Source organism: Mixophyes fleayi, chromosome 5, assembly GCF_038048845.1.
Source record: "Mixophyes fleayi isolate aMixFle1 chromosome 5, aMixFle1.hap1, whole genome shotgun sequence".
Taxonomy (NCBI): domain Eukaryota; kingdom Metazoa; phylum Chordata; class Amphibia; order Anura; family Limnodynastidae; genus Mixophyes; species Mixophyes fleayi.
Genome location: NC_134406.1, coordinates 272,292,688 through 272,310,269, shown reverse-complemented (window position 1 = coordinate 272,310,269; position 17,582 = coordinate 272,292,688). Strand labels below are relative to the sequence as shown.

At 41.7% G+C, this 17,582-nt stretch overlaps 1 protein-coding gene and 1 long non-coding RNA gene across 3 annotated transcripts in view; one reads left to right on the top strand and one right to left on the bottom strand.

Moving 5' to 3' along the window:
* Window positions 1-5,093, top strand: part of LOC142159342 (uncharacterized) — a 28,048-nt gene extending 22,955 nt beyond the window's left edge. Inside the window, exon 2 of the long non-coding RNA XR_012692938.1 lies at window positions 4,943-5,093. This is a non-coding gene — a long non-coding RNA (uncharacterized LOC142159342). The remainder of the gene's footprint in view (window positions 1-4,942) is intronic.
* The window catches only part of WNT9A (Wnt family member 9A), a 118,206-nt gene that overhangs the window by 79,350 nt on the left and 21,274 nt on the right, over window positions 1-17,582 (bottom strand). The gene's annotated exons all lie outside the window — the stretch shown is intronic.

The following is a 17,582-nucleotide window of genomic DNA, read 5'->3' as shown; positions in this document are numbered from 1 at the left end:
AGAAATAGCCCAGTGTATTAGTCAATGTATTAGGGATGCAGCAAATTCATATTTTTGGATTCGACCAAATACAAAATGTTTTAGCAAACAATTCTGTCTAATACTGAACCAAATCCGAATTCCAAGCAAGTGGGACCTAAATGATACATTCATATCTCTATATTTGGCTTACAGAAGTGGTAGCCCTGTGTTCTGTGCTCTACAGTTGCAGATTTTGGATTCAGTTGACTAAATTTGGATGTTTCGACCATCATCATCATCATCATCATTTATTTATATAGCGCCACTAATTCCGCAGCGCTGTACAGAGAACTCATTCACATCAGTCCCTGCCCCATTGGAGCTTACAGTCTAAATTCCCTAATATAGACACACACAGACAGAGAGGGGGACAGACAGACAGAGAGGGAGACAAGGGTCAATTTTGATGGCAGCCAATTAGCCTATCAGTATGTTTTTGGAGTGTGGGAGGAAACCGGAGCACCCGGAGGAAACCCACGCAAACACAGGGAGAACATACAAACTCCACACAGATAAGGCCATGGTCGGGAATTGAACTCATGACCCCAGCGCTGTGAGGCAGAAGTGCTAACCACTAGGCCACTGTGCTGCCCAATCACGCACCCAAGGATTTAGTCGAATCTTGGATTCGCACAATTCCTGTATTACAGATGAAGCACATTTGTGAAAGTGCCGATTACCTCAGGCCCTGCCGGAATCACAGAAACCACACAGAAGACTATAGCAATGGGTGGGGACTTACCCCAATACCGACAAACACCTTCCTAAAACAGCAGTTCTTCATCCGTATATCAATATCAGTATTTCATGTCTATACTCAGTCTGGAGGAATGTACAATGATGTACACTGTTAAAAAAACAGGAAATCTTAAATAATATTGGGTCTAACTGAAGGCATGATGGGCTATTTTATTACTGTACCTTTTGCCTCCATCTTGGATTTTGGGCTGAATTTGGTCATCATGAAAAGAGCAGAACACCCGGACATAGCACATTCAGCGCTGTATCGGACAAAGGCAATATATAAATCATATCTAATTCTCCGCAAGTTACCTTTAAACATATTCAAGAATGTTCCACCCAAAACGAAAATTTAAAAAATTATAGTATATCCCATCCCAAAAGTTTACTTACATGGAGTTTACAAGGATTTGTTAGGCCCCCAGATGTTTTGTGATGCCCGATTATGCTCTGCTGACCCCTGTTGTTGGCGGACTATGTGCTGCCAGCGGGTCAGCAGGAATGTGGAAAATGCACCTTGCACCATGCTACTCGCTAAGGCTGGCCTGCTATTGGTCGACCTGCCAAACCTTATGGATGCCGGAGCCTATGTTATTACCCATGTATTCTTTAACCTGGCTCTAAATAAATAAATTTACATATTAACGCTGGATGTGCTACGCAATAATAACAAAACTGTGTTGGTGTGACAGCTATGAAAACTGGTGCACTGTAAAAAGATTCTGTAACCCGCAGCAACCAGTCAAGTTTTAACTCATTTTCCAAGAACAATTAGTGAACCAATGCTGATACATAACCTTATTATAGAATGATCGACAAATTATCCAAGACAAAAGAGATTCATGAAATACCACAAGTAACAAGACAAGAATGTTAAACTCTCCCAAATTCTTTATAAAAAAAAAAAAAAGTTAAACATAAAAAAGTAAAACCTTTAAACTGATCGTTTTTGAGGATAGAGGAAGATTTCTATACTGAATGCACCTTTGGGATGAACAAGAATGGAGATTGTGAGCCAGGTTTTCTCGTCCAACATCAGTGCCTGACCTCATAAATGCTCTACAGAATGAATGGGCACAAATTCTCACAGAAACACTCCAACATCTTGTGGAGCCTTCCAAGAAGAGTGGAAGCTGTTATCACTGCAAAAGGGGGACCAACTCCATATTAAAGCATTCGCAATGTCACCAATCACAATGCAGACATTATTATTAGTCTTTATAAGGCTGACAAGATTTGCCCAATTTCCGTACAGAAAACAGACAGTGGACCATACAGGGTACAACAGTGCAGAACAGTGAACAAAAATACCAGTACTTCAATAGTTCCAACCAAAGCTTGCATAGTGGGCTTTATGTTAAATAACATTAAAAGAGAAATACCATCAGGTCTGAGGTACAGCCGCCGGTTGGTGTTTTAATGTGAATGTTGCCAATCACACTATCGGAAGGTTAAGTGCTGACATTCCCATTGTCGGAATTAGCTCCCTTACCCATATTTACAGCGGATGAAATAAGTATTGAACACATCAACATTTATCTCAGTAAATATATATTTAATGGTGTTATTGTAATGAAAGTTACACCAAATGTCAGCAACAACTCTTATAATCCACACATGCAAAGAAATCAAGTATATATTTATATATATATATATATATATATATATATATATATATATATATATATATATACACACTGTATATATTAATTATATATATATATATAATTATATATATATATATATATATATATATATATATATATATATATATATATATATATACATATATATACACACACACAAATATATATATATATATATATATATATATATATATAAAATGAGCATACTTCATTTCTCCATTTGCATTAAATTGATTTATTCTAATATAAATAAAAAAAAAATAAACAGATAAGACTCAGTATTGGATAGATACAAAATAAAATGTCATGTACAGTTTGTTATTACAGACTTGCATTAGATCTGTAGTAGGAAATATGATCAGTGTTAAACGCCAGAAACCAGTCCCGGGTTTGGATCACGTTACTCATTGCAATAAAACTCCCAGTAGGATTCAGACACGAGATACGAGATGCGATGGGGTTTTTCCAAGATCTCTGATCAGATACGTGCGCTGAGGTTTAATGAAACAGTGTAGGACAGCGGAAAAAAAGTGTTTTCATAAAGTAAGACGGGGGAGGGGGCGGCTGTCAGCTGTTCAGCGGATATTAAGTCACAACTGTAGAATCGTGACACAATTGTCACTTAACATAAAGTTAGGCAGCAGAGATTGCTGTGTCTTGTGGAGTTAAACAGCTGTCAACTCTAATTAGTAAAAATAATCTGCGTGTGTGAGAAATTACGCACACACTGAGATATACAAACACAGACACACACAGACACACACAGACACACTTCGATGCAGCCACAGTTCCATCTCCTTCATTAAATGTATTATGTCCAACTTAATAACAAAGGAATAATATATTTTAATTTAAATCAGTTCTAGAAACAACTTTTGCTGTTTTAGCTGTCTTCCATTATGACCTTCATGGGTGATATTTATCTATCTATCTATCTATCTCATACTTGCCTACTGTCCCGGGAGGCTCCCAAATTTCAGGCAAAGCTCCGCATTCAGAGCTTTCAATGCTGTTAATTTCTGCATTTTATAGTGGAGGCGGGTATGCTCTATCTATCTATCTAATATCTTTCTATCTCATATCTTTATCTAATATCTATCTAATATCTTTATATCTATCTATCTCATATCTATCTATCCAGCTATTTATCTATCTATATATCCATCTATCTATCTCAATCTCATATCTATCTATCTCATATGTATCTAATATGTATTTATCTGCCTCTCACATCTATCTCATATCTATCTACCTACCTGTCTATATATCTCATATCTATCTAATAACTATCTATCTCATATCTATCTATCTATCTCATATCTATCTATCTCATATGTATCGAATATGTATCTATCTCTCACATCTATCTCATATCTAATATATATCTATTTCATATTTATCTATCTATCTATCTCATATCTATCTACCTATCCATCTACCTACCTACCTGTCTATATATCTCATATCTATCTAATATCTATCTATTTCATATCTAATATCTATCTATTTCATATCTAATATCTATCTATCTCATATCTAATATCTATCTAATATCTATCTATCTATCTCTCATATCTATCTACCTATCTCATATCTATCTACCTATCTATCTATCTATACACACACACACACACACACATTAATAGAATGTTCATTTCTGGTCTATGATATTTTACTAGTTAAAGTTTGTGGGATTTTTTCAACTTTGTTGTATTATGTTGACCTAAAACACTTGGCACAAGGAATGGAAATACACTCGAATATGGCAGGGAGCATTGAGCAACATTTATAAAAGATTTCTACAGAGCTATCCTGACATTCAGGCAATATAACAGATACAGAACAAATCACCACCCTTGAAAACAGTTATTAAAATATTTAATTATGCGTTAAACGTTTGTGGCCCCTTTTCCTGGACGATATCCGAAAAAGATAAAAATATGCAAACTCCACAACAACAATTTATATGTCTAGACTGCAACGTTTCTTTTGTCTCAGATCCCTTGCCCCTGTCCAGTTTTGTATTGGTTCAGTATTCTCATTGCAAACCAGTCTGAACTTGGAACGAGATGCCCCAGAGTCTGGTTTTAGGTGTGGTCAGTTCTGATGTGCAATTTGCTCAGAATGAGGGGGGGGGGGGGATTCCATAAAAAAGGCTTTACAGTATTCCACTAACATACAGGTCAAAATACTTTTGCTTTTTATCGAAACTGAGACCTAAAAGACTTATGAGATAAAAATTATATATACTATTTATCTATTTCCTCCTCTACCTATCCTCCAAATACTCTACATATGGTATATAACAATAGAGTGGTGTTTAAGCTTCCATATGAATGTTTAGCATTGCTCCTTTACGTTCCAAAATCACTGAAACGTGGGCTGTGGCTTAGACACCATAAAACGCGTGTGAAACCACTTTTCTAGAGCTTAGACTAAGGTTGCCAACTCCATTAATAAACAGGGGGGAGAGAGAGCATCACTGTGTGTGTTCCAGTTAATGTTTCCTGTGGCTGCTTGTGTTTTACCTACAGGTACACTAATACCCTCCCTGTAATGGAAGTATTTATCCTGGCTGCTCCTCCTGGACAGGCTGGTGAAAGGCTTCAGGGCATCAGGAGGTGAGGACTTGGGTCATCTTCATCTTTTCCGTAGATACACGAAGCAATAAAAGTCTCAATTCTAGATGAATGTATCAGGTTGTAATCGGTGAGGAGGTTCAGCACTGTAGCAGGATTAGCTCACAAAATACTGATACAGAGTTTGAAGAAACGGTTACAAATTGTTGTATTATTATCTAAATTTGTATCATGTTTCAATGTTTAAATGTTTTCCTTGGTTTGATAAGAGGGGATCACATGAAAAAAAAAAAAAAAAAAAATAACCTACTACAAGTATTTTCCTGATGTAAACTTGCCAATGAAATATTACTCATTATAATCTGAACTAATTAATCTACAATTAAGTGCAATTATTATTATTACCATCATTGATTTGTAAGACGCCACAGTGCTCCGCAGCGCCAGACAGTGAGGAAAACAGGGACATACATAAAACAGGGACGTACAAGGTAGACAAAATAAATGCAGGTAAATTGAGTTTCTAGTGAAACACCACCAAAAACGACAGTACTGAAATTCTGTATTAATTACTGTCAGCTGTATCCAGTGCCGTAACTAGACATTTTAGTGCCCTGGGCGAGACAGGGCACCGGTGCCCCCCATCTAAGTGGGAGTGGCATTTGACAAGTGGGTGTGGCCAACCTAATGTGTGGGTGTGGCTAGCATTTTACTGAAAGAATATATAATATATATATACATATCTATATATACACACACCCACACCCACACACACACTGGTGGGATTCCATTAAGCTAGCTTTTTTTATATAGAAAGGAGAAGCCCTATGACATACATTGCTATTTTAATATAGTACACTAAAAAGAGGCAAGATGGGAATATTAGGTCAAGTAACAGAACAGATCTTATAGGTCAGAGGGTAGTAAAGAAAATAAATGTTCACCAGTGTGCCTCCTTTAGCACTCACAAGCACCCACAAGCAAAAAGGATATTTAATTTTGCAGAACACAAATTTTTTTTTTTTTTTTTTAATATTTTACTTTTTTTTCTAAAATACAATTGACCTACTAACTTGCTGGATAAGTTAATAAATAAGCACTTTAGGTACATTCCAGATCGCTTATAGATCAATTGTTTAGTAAAACAGTTACTGGATTGTTGTAAAAGGCATTTTGCAAAAAAATGCTGGCTTTTGAATATTGAGTGACCTCCTAAGCTGAGTAAAAATACATAGCTTGCCCACACACACATAATATAAATACAATTTTACTTACCCGTCCTGTGTCCTGTGTCCTGTGTCCTGCGTCCTGTGTCCTGTGCTGTTACGCTGCCTCTGCCCCAGCAGTGCTCCTCGCTGAATACGACGTCACATTCAGTGGGAGCGAGGAGACTGCCGGGAGGCGCCGGGAGATCAGGTGACTTTTTTTTTTTTTCCCCCTCCTTTTGTATTAACTTTATTGACACAGCTGCAATTTTCTTTTTCTTTTTAATATGCCGGCGGGTAGGGGAAGGTAGCGGGCGGCTGCTGCGCCCTCTAGGGCTTGCGCCCGGGGCGATGGCACCGCCCGCACCACCCTAGTTACGGCTCTGGCTGTATCTCTCAGTGTATGCAGCGTATAATTCAGTTATTGATATTCAATCTGTAATAAATGTTGATGATGATGGCAGAGGTGGAGAACCTGATAGATTTAGGGGGTCTTACATGCGGCCCTCTCACGCTCCACTGGTCCGTTGAAATGTTTTTTTTGCTTACAAAATATAAAATAAAATAGGAAAAGAAAGATGAATAATAAAACGATGTAGATATTTTAATAGTGCACCTGTAATTGATTGGGGATCTCTAGTTGGTTTCCAATACTGTTACTATGAGGTACTAGACCACTTGTGAAGCACCAGTAAGCATCAGCAGTACAGAATATGTCAGCAGTAGCCTTCATGTCCAGTAATATGTACAGCAATAGCAGACATAACCAGTATTATGTTAGTGATAACAGTATCAAATAATACTGTCAGCAATAGTAGCAGTGCTCAGTATTATGCAACTGTTATATCCAATATTATGTCATCAGCCGTAGATGTGCCCAGAAATAAGTCACTAGTAATAGTAATGTCTAATTGTAATGTCAATAACCAGTCACCAGCAACAGTAATTTCCAGTAACCTGCCACCAGTAATAATGTCCAGCCACTAGTAATAATATTGTCCAGCCACCAGTAATAATATTGTCCAGCCACCAGTAATAATGTCCAGCCACCAGTAATAGTCGTGTCCAGCCACCAGTAATTGTATTGTCCAGCCACCAGTAATAGTCATGTCCAGCCACCAGTAATAGTCATGTCCAGCCACAAATAATAGTATTGACCAGCCACCAGTAATAGTAATGTCCAGCCACCAGTAATAGTCATGTTCAGCCACAAGTAATAGTATTGACCAGCCACCAGTGATAATGTCCAGCCACCAGTGATAATGTCCAGCCACCAGTGATAGTAATGTCTCCCCGGGACGAGAGCACCAACTTTTCCGTCACTGGACACACCATAACCTGCTCTTTGTACGACACCTAGCCCTCATGTAAGTTTTTCCCCACTTTCACAGCCCTCTGTAATACAATGCAAACAAGTGTTCTACCAATATCTCCAACTCCGACATTACTTTACCTCCCTCAAGCTCCCCATAGTGTCTAAGAAATACTCGCTGCTGGAAACTCTGCTGTGGTTCCTTTGTCACCAAGGGCCTTATTTCCACCATATATCAGATTTTACTTCAACACAATCAGTTCCCAAAGGACCCCTATGAACTGGCGTGGGAGTGAGACAAGGAGAAGGTACTGGACCCGAAAGAATGGGCTAATATCAGACTTAATGCGCCTAAAACATCAATTTCGGTTCGGATTAAAGAGAACGGTCACAAGATGTTTTTGGGTCCCCACCCGCATTCGCTTAGTTTTTCCCCAATTCCTCGGATCTCTTTTGGCGCACCTGCGATCAGAGAGGTACCTATGGTGGATCTGTCCGAAAATCCACCTCTACTGGCTGGAAATCCATTCTCCACTCCGTCATATTAACTATCTCCCCACCTTCTCTCTCTACGACTATTCAGAACGTGGAACCACTTATCGTATGGAGACCATAACAGCATGTTGCATGTTGCACAATACTCCTTCTGCCTTCCAGGCGGTCTGGTCATCCTGGACCAATCACTATAGAACTACCCCTCCTTTAACCACAACATATTCCCATTTGCTACACTCTCCCCATCCGCCCTCACAGAATTAGAGATCTATTGCTGATCACCATCACTCTTGCACTCCCACACATCCAGCCACCAGTAACAATAATGTCCAGCCACCAGTAATAGTAGCGTCCAGCCACCAGTAATAGTAGCGTCCAGCCGCCAGTAATAGTAGCGTCCAGCCGCCAGTAATAGTAGCGTCCAGCCGCCAGTAATAGTAACGTCCAGCCACCAGTAACGGTAACGTCCAGCCACCAGTAACGGTAACGTCCAGCCACCAGTAACGGTAGCGTCCAGCTCCAGCACCAGTAACGTCCAGCACCAGTAACGTCCAGCACCAGTAACAGTAACGTCCAGCACCAGTAATAGTAACGTTCAGCCACCAGTAACAGTAACATCCAGCCACCAGTAACAGTAACATCCAGCCACCAGTAACGTCCAGCACCAGTAATAGTAACGTCCAGCACCAGTAACAGTAACGTCCAGCACCAGTAATAGTAACGTTCAGCCACCAGTAACAGTAACATCCAGCCACCAGTAACAGTAACATCCAGCCACCAGTAAAGTCCAGCACCAGTAATAGTAACGTACAGCACCAGTAACAGTAATGTCCAGCCACCAGTAACAGTAACGTCCTGCACCAGTAACACACTAGTAATAGCAACATCCAGCCACCAGTAATAATAACGTCCAGCCACCAGTAACAGTAACGTCCAGCCACCAGTAACAGTAACGTCCAGCCACCAGTAATAGTAACGTCCAGCACCAGTAACAGTAACGTCCTGCACCAGTAATAGCAACGTCCAGCACCAGTAACAGTAATGTCCAGCCACCAGTAACAGCAACGTCCTGCACCAGTAACACACTAGTAATAGCAACATCCAGCCACCAGTAATAATAACGTCCAGCCACCAGTAATAATAACGTCCAGCCACCAGTAACAGTAACGTCCAGCCACCAGTAACAGTAACGTCCAGCCACCAGTAACAGTAACGTCCAGCCACCAGTAACAGTAACGTCCAGCCACCAGTAACAGTAACGTCCAGCCACCAGTAACAGTAACGTCCAGCCACCAGTAACAGCAACGTCCAGCACCAGTAATAGCAACGTCCAGCCACCAGTAACAGTAACGTCCAGCCACCAGTAATAGCAACGTCCAGCCACCAGTAACAGCAACGTCCTGCACCAGTAACACACTAGTAATAGCAACATCCAGCCACCAGTAACAGTAACGTCCAGCCACCAGTAACAGTAACATCCTGCACCAGTAATAGCAACGTCCAGCACCAGTAACAGTAATGTCCAGCCACCAGTAACAGTAACATCCTGCACCAGTAATAGCAACGTCCAGCACCAGTAACAGTAATGTCCAGCCACCAGTAACAGCAACGTCCTGCACCAGTAACACACTAGTAATAGCAACATCCAGCCACCAGTAATAATAACGTCCAGCCACCAGTAATAATAACGTCCAGCCACCAGTAACAGTAACGTCCAGCCACCAGTAACAGTAACGTCCAGCCACCAGTAACAGCAACGTCCAGCACCAGTAATAGCAACGTCCAGCACCAGTAACAGTAACGTCCAGCCACCAGTAACAGTAACGTCCTGCACCAGTAACAGCAACGTCCAGCACCAGTAACAGTAACGTCCTGCACCAGTAATAGCAACGTCCAGCCACCAGTAACAGTAACGTCCTGCACCAGTAATAGCAACGTCCAGCCACCAGTAACAGTAACGTCCTGCACCAGTAACAGTAACGTCCAGCCACCAGTAACAGTAACGTCCAGCCACCAGTAACAGTAACGTCCAGCCACCAGTAACAGTAACGTCCAGCCACCAGTAACAGCAACGTCCAGCACCAGTAATAGCAACGTCCAGCCACCAGTAACAGTAACGTCCTGCACCAGTAACAGCAACGTCCAGCACCAGTAACAGCAACGTCCAGCACCAGTAATAGCAACGTCCAGCCACCAGTAACAGTAACGTCCTGCACCAGTAATAGCAACGTCCAGCCACCAGTAACAGTAACGTCCTGCACCAGTAACACACTAGTAATAGCAACGTCCAGCCACCAGTAATAATAACGTCCAGCCACCAGTAACTTCCAGCCACCAGTAACTTCCAGCCACCAGTAACTTCCAGCCACCAGTAACAGTAACATCCTGCACCAGTAATAGCAACGTCCAGCCACCAGTAACAGTAACGTCCAGCCACCAGTAACAGCAACGTCCAGCACCAGTAATAGCAACGTCCAGCCACCAGTAACAGTAATGTCCTGCACCAGTAATAGCAACGTCCTGCACCAGTAACACACTAGTAATAGCAACGTCCAGCCACCAGTAATAATAACGTCCAGCCACCAGTAACAGTAACATCCTGCACCAGTAATAGCAACGTCCAGCACCAGTAATAGTAACGTCCAGCACCAGTAATAGTAACATCCAGCACCAGTAATAGTAACATCCAGCACCAGTAATAGTAACATCCAGCCACCAGTAACAGCAACATCCTGCACCAGTAACGTCCAGCACCAGTAACGTCCAGCAACAGTAACGTCCAGCACCAGTAATAGTAACGTCCAGCCACCAGTAACGTCCAGCACCAGTAATAGTAACGTCCAGCCACCAGTAACGTCCAGCACCAGTAATAGTAACGTCCAGCCACCAGTAACAGTAACGTCCAGCCACCAGTAACGTCCAGCACCAGTAATAGTAACGTCCAGCCACCAGTAACGTCCAGCACCAGTAATAGTAACGTCCAGCCACCAGTAACAGTAACGTCCAGCACCAGTAATAGTAATGTCCAGCCACCAGTAACAGTAACGTCCAGCACCAGTAATAGTAACGTCCTGCACCAGTAACTTCCAGCCACCAGTAACTTCCAGCCACCAGTAACGTCCAGCCACCAGTAATAGTAACGTCCAGCACCAGTAATAGTAACGTCCAGCCACCAGTAATAGTAACGTCCAGCACCAGTAATAGTAACATCCAGCCACCAGTAACAGTAACGTCCAGCCACCAGTAACTTCCAGCCACCAGTAACTTCCAGCCACCAGTAACGTCCAGCCACCAGTAATAGTAACGTCCAGCACCAGTAACAGTAATGTCCAGCCACCAGTAACGTCCAGCCACCAGTAACAGTAACGTCCAGCCACCAGTAACTTCCAGCCACCAGTAACGTCCAGCCACCAGTAATAGTAACGTCCAGCACCAGTAACAGTAATGTCCAGCCACCAGTAACAGCAACGTCCTGCACCAGTAACACACTAGTAATAGCAACGTCCAGCCACCAGTAACAGTAACGTCCAGCCGCCAGTAATAATAACGTCCAGCCACCAGTAACGTCCAGCCACCAGTAACAGTAACGTCCAGCCGCCAGTAATAATAACGTCCAGCCACCAGTAACAGTAACGTCCTGCACCAGTAATAGCAACGTCCAGCACTAGTAATAGTAACATCCAGCACCAGTAATAGTAACATCCAGCACCAGTAATAGTAACATCCAGCACCAGTAATAGTAACATCCAGCATCAGTAATAGTAACATCCAGCATCAGTAATAGTAACGTCCAGCCACCAATAACAGCAACATCCTGCACCAGCACCAGTAACGTCCAGCACCAGTAACAGTAACGTCCAGCACCAGTAATAGTAACGTCCAGCCACCAGTAACGTCCAGCACCAGTAACAGTAACGTCCAGCACCAGTAACAGTAACGTCCAGCCACCAGTAACGTCCAGCCACCAGTAACGTCCAGCCACCAGTAACAGTAACGTCCAGCCACCAGTAACGTCCAGCCACCAGTAATAGTAACGTCCAGCACCAGTAACTTATATCACACCGCATGGATTTTTGGATTTCCACGCTGCGGCCTCTACATTATTCAATATCAGACATAAGTGTGTGAAACGATAATGGCACCATCCACTATATCTCACCCACTGTGTATTACATCTATTGCTGCTATAACCTTTTAAATTATTATTATTTTAAATGATTCGGGGTTTGCACTGAGTACATTCACCGTCGTCCTTGGCTATCTTTACTTAAACACGATCCATACAGATGAATTCATCGAGTCTGCGGCTCTGAATTAGTCCTGTAGGTCAGAATGGATTTCAGTGGACGATGCTTGGAGCAGAATATAATGTGCTGCTGATAGATGTATTGGGTTTATTCCTGAAGCTTGGTTTGGCCGGTGGGAATGAGAATTAAATCCCTCTGCGATCCTACCAGCCCCTGGTTCCCTGCCCTCTGGATGTTCTGCAGCATATTGTACATTCATACATATTGTTCCCATGGACTTGTACACTGCGTAACAGAGCAGCACATCGGTCCAAAGACAGACAATTATTTCACTACAAACTGTAGTTACACATAACACAAATAGAAAACATTCTCTTTATATTATGGACCAGATAATTTCTTACTAAATCTTTTCAGGTATTCATGTATAATTTGTACATAGGGGGCACTATTGTGATGGGTCCTCTGGGTGATAACACATTGTGTGGCTGGTTTATCAAAGGTGCGAAAAGCCCTATTACAGCAATAGAACTTTTTTCCTTTTGCACCATACATCTGATAGTCTTTAATTGATTAGCATAATTTCTCTGTCATACCAAGCGGCAGGTGCCCACTCATTATTTAATTGGCATTTTCATTTGATTTTTAAAAGGGAAAACAACAGATGGGGATGTGTTTGTATTTAATTACATTTTATATTAAACATGCCACTTTCGCATTTATTATTGACTAGAGAATATTCTGTCTCGTGTATATAAGACGTCATTACATTATTATACTGTGTACAAAGGGTTATGCCACTTTGACATTTACGACTAATAACGTCTAGCTGCATCTCTACGTTCTGGTGGGCATAATTACACACACTTGTACGCCTGGCACAAATACTGCACGACCAACTCGAGATGAGCCACAAAGTGTTACTAACGCACACACACAAAAAAAAACAACATCTTGGACAAATAGGTTGAGACATAAAGATGACAAAGGATCTGTCACAACACTCTCTATATGGACATCAGGCCAGGCAGCACAGTGGCTCAGTGGTTAGCACTTCTGCCTCAGAGCACTGGGGTCATGAGTTCAATTCCCGACCATGTCCTTATCTGTGTGGAGTTTGTATGTTCTTCCCGTGTTTGCGTGGGTTTCCTCCGGGTGCTCCAAAAACATACTGGTAGGTTAATTGGCTGTTATCAAATTGACCCTAGTGTCTCTCTCTCTCTCTTTGTATGTTAGAGAATTTAGACTGTAAGCCCCAATGGGGCAGGGACTGATGTGAGTGAGTTCTCTGTACAGCGCTGTGGAATCAGTGGCGCTATATAAATAGATGGTGATGATGATGATCCTCCTGATCCAAACAAGCCATACCCCGAACTACGTTCCCCCCTCCCTAATTTCTCCATGTCTAAATCAAAAGAACAGAAAATCATGACTGTCCAACTAAAAATTGGGCTATTTAAGGCTAAGAGATAAAAGGTGTTCGGACTTTTGTCTATTTGTATAATGTATCTTACATGAAATAGCGCTGTGCATACCCAGAGACCGACCCTACGCCAACGAATGCAATTGAATGTAATTCATGTCTGAACAGCACTGACACTTACTAATGCCTACGGTTTGAATGGTGGAATAAGGGGGACGGCGCGGACTAACGTAGGCCATGCACAGTGAGGGCGTTCTGAAACGGATGCGACCGATTAATGTCCTGTGTTTGACGTAAGTGCACTGGTTTTCAGCGATATCATGGCACCCACTATCGAGCAGGCGTAAACGTGACTGACAGTGATGACTGGCACGGCATAGTCTTTGGATTAAAAGTTACACGTATGCATGCCACTAGCAAGCACAGAACATGTGTATGAAACTAATATATAGTATAAAAATACATTATATGTTCAGTACGCACTGAAATAATCTTTATGTCATGAATGTAAAAAAAAAATATTCAATAAAACAAACTTAGATTTGAATATAAATATATAATCTTTTATACTGTTAACAATTGTTATTTTAATTTATTAGAAAATTAAATCTTTATGCACCCTGAACTTTTATTGCATGGCTGTAAGTGTACTGCAGTCCGTCTGCATACGGCAAGTAACGTTTACGTACTTATACCCAGATACTAATCGAAACGTATCCTGAGATACACTTGGATTTGACTGCGAACGGAACTACGCACTAGTTGCACGCTCTTTTTAAACACGGAACTTAAGTTGCGCTCGGACATGAACCAGGCCCTCCGTGTACATTATATAAGATCATATAACGAGAGAGAAATCAGGACACACTTTAATGTCGTCATCTACGCAAAAAAAAAAAATTATTTGCATCTTTGTAATTAAACGACACTCTGTGTATTTATGAAAAAAGTGATGCAAACAGCGTACGTGATACAACTGTGTGCTAAAGCCTCCTATATAAATGTACATTAAGCGGGGAGGCTCTTTGTGTAGCTGTGTGTGTTTCTGATGCATTGCTCAGCAACACGTCTATAAATTAAAACTTGGAATTAAAAAAGAAAAAAAAAATGGCAGGGTATGAAATTTATAGCTTGTTACACTGTTTCCTGTTCAGTATGACACGGAGAGTCCTTCACAATACTAAGCACGCTGTGATTCATGCTTCATTCCTCTCCTGCTGCATCGTACTGTCAGGATTTGTAACCATCTGCGCTGGCAGCGAGGGCTGTGACATCATCAGACTTCCCTTACACCAGAACCCTTCAGTGCTCAAGACCCAGCTAGTGTCTTGTGACTGTTTTCAGAGGTTACATAAACATTATCCTTCCAAGGTTAATCCCCATAGGAACCATTACTGAGAAAATAATCCCCCCCCCCTCCAGTCCCCTGTTTTCCCTAAGACTTAAACATTAAAAGTATAAGGAATTCAGAGATTTCAGCCTGCGAGATGGAGCGTCCCAACAGGCAAGTGGGGTGACCGCTGACGGACCCCCTTGCCCGCCTTCTCGTTCCGCCATACTCCCAGGTCCAGCGTACAGTGAGGAAGTGGGAGAGCAGACACCAGACCATTAACATCGTATTATTCCAGTCTCTCACCAGAAAGAGACATTTCAGGGGGCAATAAAATAAAATACACAAGTTGTGACCTTCACAAAATACTCCAAATCTTCCCGCAGAGTGGCAGGAGACGTTAGACGTTATTATTCCCTGCAAGAATTTTTGTTAAAGTGCGGTGATCGTTTTATCGTCGCCATAAGCCAACAGGAAATCCATGATTGCTTTTATACAATTCCCCAAGGTTGACAAGCACCCCTGTGACTATGGACCCCTCAGTCTGCATGTTGGTGATTTAGATGTACGATGGACACAACATCTCACAGCTGTGATCTCTGCATTGGCACAAGCACCGATGCCCCTCTCGTGCCATCATACTTCTAGGACAAACATACTGCAACATTTATAAAGGAATTCTTTTACTATGTAGAAATACGTCTATTAAACAGCAAAGCCTGAATAACCTCCAGCGCGCTCCAAAGTAAATATCTCGTCTGCCATTTGAATTTCCATATTCACAATACAGGGCTCGTTCAGGAGCTGCCCCCATGCATCAATGCTATGCAACATTCTAGGCTATTTTTACTAAAGTGCGAAAAGTCTTAACTGCAGCAAAAACGGGTGTTTTTAACAAAGATAGGGCTTTTATCTCCGCTTTTGTGTTTAAAGAAAAACAATTTTCTACTGGTAGGTTAGTGGGGTGCTGTGAATTAACAGGAACTAAGTAATGTTAATGTGATATGTCCAATAAACCAATGCTCAGCTGATCAACTTACCTGCCAAATGTTCGGATTGTGTTGGGAAAGTCCCTATTCTGTGACCTTAAAGGGGAGGAGCTTCCATTAAAAGTGGGCGTGACGGGGTGGAAAGTGGGCATATTTGTGTGGATTTGTGGTAGGGCTTGAGGTGTGGATTATTTTTATCCCGCTTTCCCCTTAAAAATGTATCAAACCTCGGAGATTTCAACCAATATTTGCCTCGTGCCTCAGTCTTGCCACTAGTCCCTAGTGACTTAGCCTAACCGTACAGTATTTTGGGATAAAAACAGATACTTTTTTTAACTTAAAGGGTGGTTATAAAGTGGTCGGAAGTTGGACTTTGACGTGACGTCTACACATTTGCACACTGCGCCTCTTCAGATTTTTTTCGCCCCTCTGTAGACGTATTTATACTTTGCGGAGATGTCTAATGAGAGCGGATAGCTGTCTTGATATGTGCTGAGCGGACGGTCTACACGCACCAAGAATAAGGCGATTTCCACTGCACCTCCGGTGCCCTCTATAAATGAGGTACAGCGCTACGGAATTTGCTGGCGCTATATAAATAAATGTTGATGATGATGATAGAGGTGAGAGGTACACTTTCAGTTAGAGAGGGAGCATCTCTGAAACCTTAACGTGTGTTGTTTTTAAAAAAAAACAAAAAAAAACCATTATCTGTTGTTTTAAAAGTTAGCTATAAAGTGAAAGTAATTGCAAATATATTAATAAAAAAATAAGACATGGCATTGGATGAAAACATACAGAACTGTTATGTCCAAGTTCACGTCACACAAATTCAAGTGCAGTATCCGTACCCCCCCAACTGTCCAGATCTCCACATCATCCTATAACGCAGACCACCTCGGAGATATTGTATGTACGGATTCTATGTGGATCTCTTGTGCATTACATTTAAACCTTAATGTTCTGTGAGCTGTAAAATGCTTTATATGAAAGAAAAGAAAAACCCAACTTGGATCTGAAGAATTAAGAAACAAAGACATTTGTCTTTATCGGGAATAAAAGTAAAAGCTTTAAAGGATCTGAAATTGCTGGAAGAAATTTGACAACGGATCATTAAAAAGCGTTCCATTGCGTATAGAACAATCGTCCTTCTGGTGTGATGTGAATATGTAGCAGCGCATTCTGAAATAACGCAGAATGTGAAAACACCGGGGCCCCCCCTGCTCAGTATTTCCCGGGGACTGGAATGTGTCAAACTGCAGCACGTGAAGAATTTCTTTTTTTGTCAGTTCAGGTGCTAAATATGACAAATCGCAGTGGAACGTGCGAGTGCCGTATATTACGTTACTTGCCAAGTGAGGATTGTGTTTATACTGATCCTTAACAAGTTATCTGCAGAATGGAATAATGTGCATCAAACACCGCGGGTAGGTGCAGCGGTAATCTGCCGCTGGTTTCATTAGCGCAGGGGAGGGCTGGAAAATTTAAGCCCGGAGGGCAAGGCTCGACTCAGGAACCTATTTGGAACATTTTAAAGGAACAAAAAATGCAGGTGACCCAGCCCAAGGTAGCCCTGGTGGCACATTCCCCCCAG